The 10819-nt window shown below is 37.6% G+C and overlaps 1 non-coding gene across 1 annotated transcript; it reads right to left on the bottom strand.

Moving 5' to 3' along the window:
• Nucleotides 1–3535: 3535 nt before the first annotated feature.
• On the bottom strand, nucleotides 3536–3663 carry LOC117796211. Its single transcript, XR_004620575.1, has one exon. It is a non-coding gene; the product is annotated as a small nucleolar RNA SNORA44 (small nucleolar RNA).
• Nucleotides 3664–10819: the final 7156 nt, after the last annotated feature.

The following is a 10819-nucleotide window of genomic DNA, read 5'->3' as shown; positions in this document are numbered from 1 at the left end:
GGGGGCATCACAATGCTGGATTTCGAGGTGTACTACAAAGCTGTGATCACAAAGACAGCATGGTACTGGCATGAAAACAGACGNTGATCACAAAGACAGCATGGTACTGGCACAAAAACAGACACATCGACCAATGGAACAGAATAGAGAACCCAGAAATGGACCCTCGGCTCTTTGGGCAACTAATCTTTGATAAAGCAGGAAAAAACATCCGGTGGAAAAAAGACAGTCTCTTCAATAAATGGTGCTGGGAAAATTGGACAGCTACATGCAAAAGAATGAAACTTGACCACTCTCTCACACCATACACAAAGATAAACTCCAAATGGATGAAAGACCTCGATGTGAGACAGGAATCCATCAAAATCCTAGAGGAGAACATAGGCAACAACCTCTACAACATCGGCCAAACCAACCTTTTTCATGGCACATCTACAAAGGCAAGAGAAACAAAATATAAATNAATAAAAGATAAAATGAACTTATGGGACTTTATCAGGATAAAGAGCTTCTGCACAGCCAAGGAAACAGTCAAAAAAACTAAGAGACAGCCCACGGAATGGGAGAATATATTTGCAAAGGACACCACAGATAAAGGACTGGTATCCAAGATCTACAAAGAACTTCTCAAACTCAATACACAAGGAAACAAATAAACAAGTCATAAAATGGGCAGAAGATATGAACAGACACTTTTCCAATGATGACATACAAATGGCTAACGGACATATGAAAAAATGTTCAAAATCATTAGCCATCAGGGAAATTCAAATCAAAACCACACTAAGGTACCACCTTATGCCAGTTAGAATGGCAAAAATGGACAAGGCAAGAAACAATAGCTGGAGAGGATTTGGAGAAAGGGGATTCCTCCTCCATTGTTGGTGGGAATGCAAGTTGGTACAGCCACTCTGGAAAGAAGTGTGTAGGTCCCTTAAAAAGTTAAAAATTGAGCTACCCTATGACCCAGCCATTGCACTACTGGGTATTTACCCCAAAGATTATGACCCAGCCATTGCACTACTGGGTATTTACCCCAAAGATACAGATGTAGTTAAGAGAAGGGCCATATGCACCCCAATGTTCATAGCAGCATTGTCCACAATAGCTAAGTCGTGGAAGGAGCTGAGATGCCCTTCAACAGATGACTGGATTAAGAAGATGTGGTCCATATATACAATGGAATATTACTCAGCTATCAAAAAGTACGAAATGCTAAGTGAAATAAGTCAAGCAGAGAAAGACAATTATCATATGGTTTCTCTCATCTATGGAACATATGAACTAGGAAGATCGGTAGGAGAAGAAATGGATAAAGAAATGGGGGTAATCAGAGGGGGGAATGAAGCATGAGAGACTATGGACTCTGAGAAACAAACTGAGGGCTTCAGAGTGGGGTGTGGAGGAATGGGATAAGCTGGTGATGGGTAGTAAGGAGGGCACGTATTGCATGGTGCACTGGGTGTTATACGCAACTAATGAATTATTGAACTTTACATCAAAAACTAGGGATGTACTGTATGGTGACTAACATAATATAATAAAAAAAATTAAAAAAAATTGCATGTGGTCAAAATTGCCCTTGAAAATCTTAAATTTTTCTATAAAGTATGGTATACATAGTTTTATATTTATAATACATTTTTAAATTTTGTAACGAATAAATCTAATGTGTACTAACATTTGACACAACCTGCCCTAGACTAAAAGGTTGAACAAAAGAAGAGTCCATAACAGAAGTTTGGGTGTGCCAGCAAATGTGCTTTAAGATCATTGTTAAGTCTCTGGTAGTGAATTGGGTATCAGTGGAGAATTTTGAAGTATTCCTACTTGCTTCATGCGTGTATTCAATTTGTTAGATTGTTCAGTCTCTCTCACGTTAATACATGTTGAAAGATTTGTTTGTTATTGTGAATATTAAATGCGATTGTGTGTGTGTGCCTTTTTGTGTTTTGGGGGGAGTCAGGGATGGGGGGAGAGAAAGTCTTTCTAAAGTCATCTGTAAGTGAAATGTACTTAGGACATGACCCCATTCTGCTGCCTTATTTTAGCTGTATTTGTGTACAGATGGTATATATCCCGTCTCCATTACTCAAGGGTACAAGGCTGTAAACACATAGTGCAACCTCACAAACCTCCTGATTCCTGTGAATCTCTCTGTCCATAAGAAAGTATTCTGATCGTGGCATGGACTAGATATCTCAAAGGAGACATTAATGGTGGGATTTCTACTTCAGTAGACAAGCGATGTCCTGGGACTTTCCAGAAGCTCAGCATCTGTAATCTCAAACTCTTTCCTCCTCCTCCCCTGACAAATATGAGCACACCTCATCATTCCCTTATTGGTGATAAGGAAATCTATGTCTCAATAAATCTAAATAGTTTCACAAAATATTTTTTGAGAATTATGTTAATAAGGTAGGAGGAAATCCTTGGATGATATTAACATTACTGAAGGAAGATAGAGCACATTTTTAGTTTCAACTAAAAGCTAGTTAGCCAAGGTACTTTGTGCTACAAAAGAGCTGGGAACTAGAGACATTCCGCTTCTTGCTCTGCCACTGACTACCTGGGGAGACCTCGGGAAAGTCATTCACTTCCATTTACCTTTTATTTTCTAGCTTTCATGGAGGAATTAGGTGTTCTCCAAGGTTCTTTCCCATTGTTATATTCCCTGATGGCAACACATTCATTAACAAGTGCAGCAGATGGTAGGGTGTATCCTTTGCATATCTCACATTCAGAGAATAATCAGCATTGTTCTTCTTAGGCAAAGCAGTGGAAGAGGGTGCCCTGTCCTCCTATGCTTTTTTAGAGCATTGGAATGTCTATATCACAGGGTTGGCAGGATTGATAATGTAGTACAAGTCTAAATGGAATTATACATGTGAATAATCGTATGAATAAAGGCACAAAGTGTTGTGTGTGTGTGTCTAAGATGAATTTCTGGATTTTGACTCATTTCTCCAGTCACCTCCCGGTGGGGAAGATTAGCTTACATTTTGCTGCCTTAATTCATCCCAAACACACTGAACACAATAAAACCAGAGTTAGAGCCTCTGTTCCTGTCCTCGGCTCTGGGCTGAAAATGGCGCCACGAGAATTATCTATCCTGAGTTTATCTTCAGAATATCTGAATGATAACTTCTTGTTCAATATAAGCAGGCCTTTTCCTCAAACTCATATGTCTTTTTTTTTTTTAAGTTCTTCTATCTTTGGCTTCAAGAAATAAAGGGGAAAAAAGAGAATAAGGATATGAAAGGGCCAGAGATGATATCCTGACACAAGTTCCATTTATAAAAAAATTCATCCAGGAAATGAAAAAAAAAATGTATCAGACAGACATAAGGCAATTCATGACTAAGTCAACTATCCATTTGAAGGAGGATGATGTGAGTAAGATAGAATTCTATTTTATTCTATTTTATTTTATTTTCTGCTCTAAACCAAAAAGTTGCTCTAATACATTCATCTACATGGAAGTTTATGGAAACACCTGGACTCAGGTAGGCGGCTTCCAGCCCATACCCTGAGCTGTTCTAGGCAAGGTGAGTGGCAGTCACAAGTATGCTGACTTGTGCTGTCAAAGTCTCTCCAGGCTGCTCCCACATGCCTTCGGAGATCCCATGGCCATGATTGGCCACAGCCCTAGGAAACATGCTGAACAGGATTTTATTTTTAAGATTAAAGAGTTTTCATGTTCAGGGAGAGGCTTAGAATTTTAAGGAACTTTAGACTTAATTTATATACTATTTTAAAGTGACAAATAAGGAAGGGGCTGTTTTATGAAAGTAACCTAATACGTTAGAATGCCTTATAACGTCCTTCAGCTGAAGTTTAGCTATCTTACATTGTAATCTGAAAATACAAGAGAAAGTTAAAGTCTAAGTGTGGAGAAAAATGATTTTTTAAAATGAAGTTTGGATAGTAATTTACCTGTGTTAATCCTTTCTTTCTCTTTAAGGCCATGAAACTGCTCATTATACTTTTCAGTTGGAAACGAATATCATTTCTCTTCTTACTCTCGTATTTATTGTACTTTTCAATGTTAAAACAATACAACCTTCAAAATGCCAAGCTGTGCAAAGAAATATTGCACCAAAATAGTTAGAAAGTGTGTATGAGGTACTAAAACATCTGGATTAAAAAAAAAGAAACATTAAATCAACTGTCAAATACTGTTTTATGTCTCCGGTGTTAAATACCTGGATTTTTTTGGAAACATCTGGATGTTTCTTGGCATGTTGAAAAAAACTTGCTGGTGGTGGAAGGATCTTTTATGTTGTATCTGAATGCATCAGGATGGCTTCTGTGTAGAATCAGGGTTGAAAGACAACGATTGCTCTGATAACGAGGTTCATGTCTGAGCACAGAGGTTGGGAGAGAAGGGCTTTCTAGTTGTTTTAATATCATTAGAAACACCTTGACAGTCATGCATGTATAGCCGTTCATTAACTTCTTACTTTTCCTAGTCAACTCATTCTACTTATCCAACCCAACCCCAACCCAAACACACACTTAACTTTGCTGTCACTGGTGGTTTTTAACTGAGAACGGTGATTGAGAAGGCTATCAAGTTTTCCCTATTGGTGTATGGGATCCATTTTAATCCTAAAGAAGAAACTGTCTGCTGGGGTGTCAATGATATTCGCCAGGAAGCTTCCCGGGGAGGAGGGTGGTATTGAATTTACTGGGAAGCCATCACCAGGATTCTGTCACCAGGAAGAGATTATGAAAACATCTGGGCACCCCATAGAATTCAGTTTCCGAGAGCCAGCTGGGGACCTGTAAAATGTTCTTCTGAAGGTAGCTGCCTGCAGGAGACTAGTTAGGAGTGAATTTCACTAGACATCCTACCAGCCCAGTGCAACAGGAGCAGGAAAAATTAATACACCAGAACTAGGAGGAGAAAACCTTCCTCTTTCAGGGTCCCTCATATGTCCTCTATTGACAAAATCAACATTGTGCCAACTGGCAAGGGAGAATATTTCAGTATCACAAGCAGGCAGTGAGGGGTGGATTTGGAGCTGAGAGGCAGTTAGCTGATAACTAGCATGTTCCTCCTTGTTATAGGTGCTGAAATCAGGTTTGAATGCAGTGGAATCAAAGAAAAAGGAATCACAAATCAGGACCATGTAGCCTTATAGTGTTATTCAAAAGATCAGTTCAATCTTCACTGCTTCTGTGATTTAGGTTCTAAGATTTTTATACATTCTCTGTATCTTTGGATATAAGATAATTTCAACCAAAGGACAAACCACTGAGGACCATGATGGTACCATCATGATAGAAAATCAATGCCAGTTAGACTATGACATGTCATTGATTGGAATTTGCGTCCTTGTTTCTGAGACATTAAAATGTAAAATAAGATCTTAGAAATTAAAGGTCTTTATTGTCTTAGAATCCATAAAATACAACTTAAAAAGATTAGAGCTTTGGGTAGTAACCTCAGCAAATGGTTTCTCATCTCCCTTTTTCCTTGCCCTTCTACTTATTCAAATCTTAATAATCTTTCTATATGTAGCCTTTCTCCCACCTCCATGAAGATGTTGATACTTTGTCTTCCACTCTTCTCATTCCCTATAAAGTTGTCTTCTGAGTATATTCAATTATATTGACTCATATTATTCCCTAATTGTTTCATGTGTGATAGACTCATCTCCCCACTTCCATTGTAAATTCCTTGAGGAATCTTATTTGCAACTTTTATACAGTTGTATAAAAAGTTTGATTGATTTAATCAATAGCTCTGGTCAGCAAGGTAGGAACATTCTCAATCTAGGGATTAAAAACAAGTAGCCCAATCATGTCAGTATTTGTGTAGATTCCTAATTCTACTTTACTTCATACTTCAAAATGTGGTTGGTTGAGAAATTTTGGTAATCATAAATGTTTACAATTAATTTGCACAGGAATTGAATTTCGGTTCATATTTTCAAAGGAAAAGCCAGAGCATGATAATATAAGATGAACGTATGTTTGAACTTGGGCTGAATTGAGTGGCTCCTTTAGATCTTCTACAAACACATTTGCCCAAGTCTCTGGAATGTATTTTGTTACCTTGGAAATTAATTCAAGCTCAGTGCATCTTTCTTTTTCTGAGATCCAGATCAAAGGTAATTTTCATCAGCCAGCAGGTGCAACTTGACACCAAGGTCATTTCAAGCATCTCTGTTAGCAAAGACATTTCCAAAGGCAGAGAAAGGAACTGTTATGTGGCTTTTCTCACTAGAGAAATTCCTTGCAACAAGTCACATTGGAGGAAAACATATTTGAAAGGATATCATTTTGTAAGAACAAATTTCAAGCATATGTAGTGGTGACGGGGGGAAGGTTGTTTTGCAGTTTAATTTCCTACTATAAGAGTACAGCTTAAAATCTGACAACTCTACATAAACCTTCTGAAAGGTCTCTTGGACAGCAAAGGATAGTATGGGAGCAAAAGAGGGAGAACAAAAATCATCAAGTGTTTCACCTCAGCAGTGAATTAATCTCTTAAATTACTTGCTTGCAGAGGCAGACCATAACTCTGGGGTAAAGTTGGTATTCCTCTGTTGCTCTCCTATTTTCCCCCATTAAATGTGTTGTTAATAAGAGTGGTGAATTTGAAGATTTGGGGGTGGGTCTTGTATTGCACCCATAATTTCATCGGACCTTCCTTCTTGCTTATTGTGCTGCTGGCAGCCCTATCTCTGTCCTGAGAAAAGAGGGTCAAGAAGTTATTTCTTATGTTATTTTGATTCCTTTCACCTGGGGATTTAAAAAAAAAAACGAGTATTTTGAACAAGCTTTATTAGAGTTTGATTTTGGGAATAGAAGATTAAGGATGGTGAGAAGCTACCCAAGCGAAAATGATCCCTTCATTTCATTCTGACTTGAATTATGTGAAAACCTTAACTTCAAAAATTAAGGTAAAGTTGTTGGAAGAAGACTCTGGATCGTGAGATAAAGCTCATTTAAAAATTTTTCCAGGCTATTTGTTCTAGTTCACCAAAATTTTATTTGTTTTTTACTTGTGGTTATATTCTGGGTCACTATATACTACGAAGATAAATGGTGAGGCTGATCTCTTAGTTTGTGATACTAGCTAAAATGTCAGCAGTGGCCCAAAGCTCTATCACATTTCACCATCTGTCTATGCCTGAGATGGCCAGTATCTGACACCTACATGATCATTCTCCACTCAATATGTCTTCATGTAAGAGATATTAGATGTTACTGGATTTTCCCTCAATGCCTAGGTGCAGACTCAGAGTCTTAGCACAGAGCCCCAGGAAGCCACGCCTGATCCGACTGGAGCTGGCAGGCAGGAGGACACTTGTTAGCTATCTTTGTAGTATCTAGTGAGGCATTTGGGGCAGGGTGGTAATGGTGGTGGTGGTATCGGCCATGGTAAACGCTTCAAAGTTTATAATGTACTCTCACAGATACTATTACATTTGATGAAACCATTCTCCAGAAGAGGTGCAAATGAAGAAAGGAAATATGTATACTTTGCTTAAATCTACTCAAACCCAGGACTTTAATTTTTTTTTCATTTTTGCACATTTCTTTGGTACTTTTGGAAACCGAGAGACGAAGCAGTCTTTCCAAGAGCTGCATTTTCAGGCCCCTCCATAATAGGCTGGAGAAAGAAGGGGGGAATTTCTGAAAAAATACAACCACTGTGTCTTCTCCCCACTGCCCCTCAACACATATTTGACCCACACCAAATGATCATTGCTTGAGGACACAACATAGCCTATCAAAAAGTTCACTGAACAAATTGGTAGGATGTAAAAATGCCAGGACACATGGACCATTGAGTTGGGGGTGCATTTCTGGGTTCTCTGTTCTGTTCCATTGATCTGTGTGAAATGACAGGCTTTTAAAGTTTTTGCAGATTAAGTTTTCATACCCCGAATATTTCAGTTTCGAATAGAATACTCCTAATTTTAGGCTCCTATCTTTCTTGTGCTTTCATATCATCCACTTTACTAAGTTAGAAACATTGACCTTAATTTACACACTTTTTATAAACTCCAATGTAAGGAGCATGGGGCTTAGAATAAAAAGACATAGATTTAAATCTCAGCTTTATCATCTAAGACGATAGGGTATGACAAAAGCTCTCTTTACATTTTAAAACTGCTTGTCATTCTTAGCTATTATTATTTGTGATAGGTAGGTGGGAAGGTTACTTTAAGAGAAAAATTAGAGAAGTCTTTCAAAGCATTTATATAAAAAGGCTATATATATTTTCCCCTACCCATTATAGGAGGTACAATTCTGAGCTTGTAAGGGCAGCTATCAAGGTGAGCAATTTTGCATTTGACCTTTAAAAATATAGCACATTCTCACAGAGGAGTTGGGGCATAAAATATCCAACCCTGAAACAGGAAAATTGTGTGGGTGATGTTGCTCAGGTACAATCTATGTAAGGTGCAAAAAGATACAACATATATATTATGCATATGAAGCCATTTTCATGCTTTCTGAAGCTCATCACAGTATTTGGGCTTGTTGACTATTTGTAAGGCTGTCTCCTTCAGGGATAAATAGGGAAGTACTATGAGGCCTTGTTAAATAATCCTTTTTGTTTTTGCTAGTCACAATCATCAAGCAGCAGTGGAATCTGCTACTCAAAATGTAAGTAAGATCAATCCACTGAGTGTGCTGCCAAACTGCTTTCTAGAGCCATAGGACACAGAGACAATGTCATGCAGAATTGTAAACAGCCATTACATTAATTTCCCCCGTGATGAAATCAAATGAGGCACCAGAAGCAGAGTGACAAATCATTTTAGGATTGGAAAGAAAAACAACGTTAGCTTCACAATGAATAACCGTTTGAAAGCCATCTTTAGAAAGGTTATTTTGAGACAGGTCTATCTGAAAACATATCCAAGTTTATATACTTGTTTGCGCATGTGTGTGTACAGGAAGAAAAAGAGGGAGAGAGACAGAAAGAGAGAGAGAAATTGGGGGTGGCGGGAGAAAGAGAATGATTTCTCCCAATCTGTAACCACACAAACACACACACACAGACACGCAGATGCACACAACTTTTGTCAGCAGTCCTCCTAAATTGCTGCCTTAAAACTATGTTCTTCCAATTACTCATATATTATACTTAAATTATGATTTCAGAAGTAGAGATTTTGGGGGGATAATGAGATGTACTAATAATGTATGGCAACATTACCCAGTTCTGTCTCAACTCATTTCCTTCTTGTTTCAGAAGGTAACATCCCATAATAGAAGGGATTATCAGGAAGCTTTGTATTAACATGTCTAGAGAGTATCCAGATTGCCCAATGAATATTTTTCAAGGGTTAATTTCTTTTTCTCCATGACAATATACCTACTAGGAGCAAGCAGCTGGAAGGATAAAACCCCATGATGATCAATTCTGTTCAAGGCCCCGGGGTAGCAGGATTCCAAACTGATAGTCTTGCAGAGGCCATGGGAGGTTTAAAGGGTCAGAATGACATAATCTGATATACATTTAAGAGATCATTGTGCCCTTTGACTAATATCTCCTCATTTTCCTCACTCCCCAGCCCCTGATAACCACCATTCTATTCTTTATTTCTATGAGATTGGCTTTTTTAGATTATGCTTACAAGTGATATCATACAGTGTTTTTCTCTGACTTGTTTCACTTAGCATAATGCCCTCAAGGTCCAGCCCGGATATGGCAAGTGGCCAAGCAATATTCATATATAGTGAAATGTATATATACATATAATGATAGTGATAAATATATGATATATATATTTATGATATCACTATATCTATTTATCTATATGTCATTATGATAGTGATATCAGATATCAATCACACATCACATCTTTATCCATTCATCCATTGATAGACATATAGGTATTTCCATTTTTGGCTAAACATGAGAATGCAGATATCTCTTTGATATCCTGTTTTCATTTTCTTTGGCTCTATACCCAGAAATGGGATGGCTAGATCATATGGTTGCCCTGTTGTTAATTTTAAGCAGCTTTTCCCATAGCATGCGCCCCAATTTACATTCCTACCAACAGTACAAAAAAGTTTTCATTTCTCTATATCCTTGCCAACACTTGTTATTTCTTGTCATTTGTATTGTAGTATTTCTAACATTTTACTGATGATTAGTGATGTTGAACACTTTTTCATGTAACTGTTGGCCATTTGTATATCTTCTTTGGAAAAATGTCTATTCAGTTCCTCTGCCCATTTTTAATCAGACTGTTTTTTTGCTATTGAGTCATTTGTATTTTTTATGTATTTTGAATATTAACCCCTTATCAGATACATGATTTGTAAGTATTTTCACTCATTCCATTGGTTACCATTTCATTCTGTTGAGGGTTTCCTTTGCTGTGTAGAAGTCTTAAAATTTGATATAGTCTCACCTGTTTATTTTTGCTTTTGGTGTCATATCCAAAAAAATCATTGCTGACACTAATGTCAAGGAGCGTACCCCTATGTTTTCTTCTAGCAATTTACGGTGGTCTTACATTCAAATCTTTAATCCATTTTGAGTTAATTTTTGTGTATGGTGTAAGAAAGGCATCCGGTTTAATTATTTTGAATGTGGCTGTCCAGTTTTCCCACTATCATTTATTGAAGAGACTATTTTTTCCCCCATGGTTTATTCTTGGCCCCCTTGTCAAATATTAGTTGATTGTTATGTGGGGTATTTTGGGTATCTTGATTCTCTTCTATTGGTCTGTGTATCTGCTTTTATGTCAGTACCATAGGGTTTTGATTAGTGTAGATTTGTAGTGTAACTTGAAGTCAGGAACTGTGATGCCTACAGCTTTGCTTTGCTTTCTCA

This window comes from Ailuropoda melanoleuca, chromosome 14, assembly GCF_002007445.2.
Source record: "Ailuropoda melanoleuca isolate Jingjing chromosome 14, ASM200744v2, whole genome shotgun sequence".
NCBI classification, from domain to species: Eukaryota; Metazoa; Chordata; class Mammalia; order Carnivora; family Ursidae; genus Ailuropoda; species Ailuropoda melanoleuca.
This window is presented reverse-complemented; position numbering and strand designations above follow the sequence as displayed.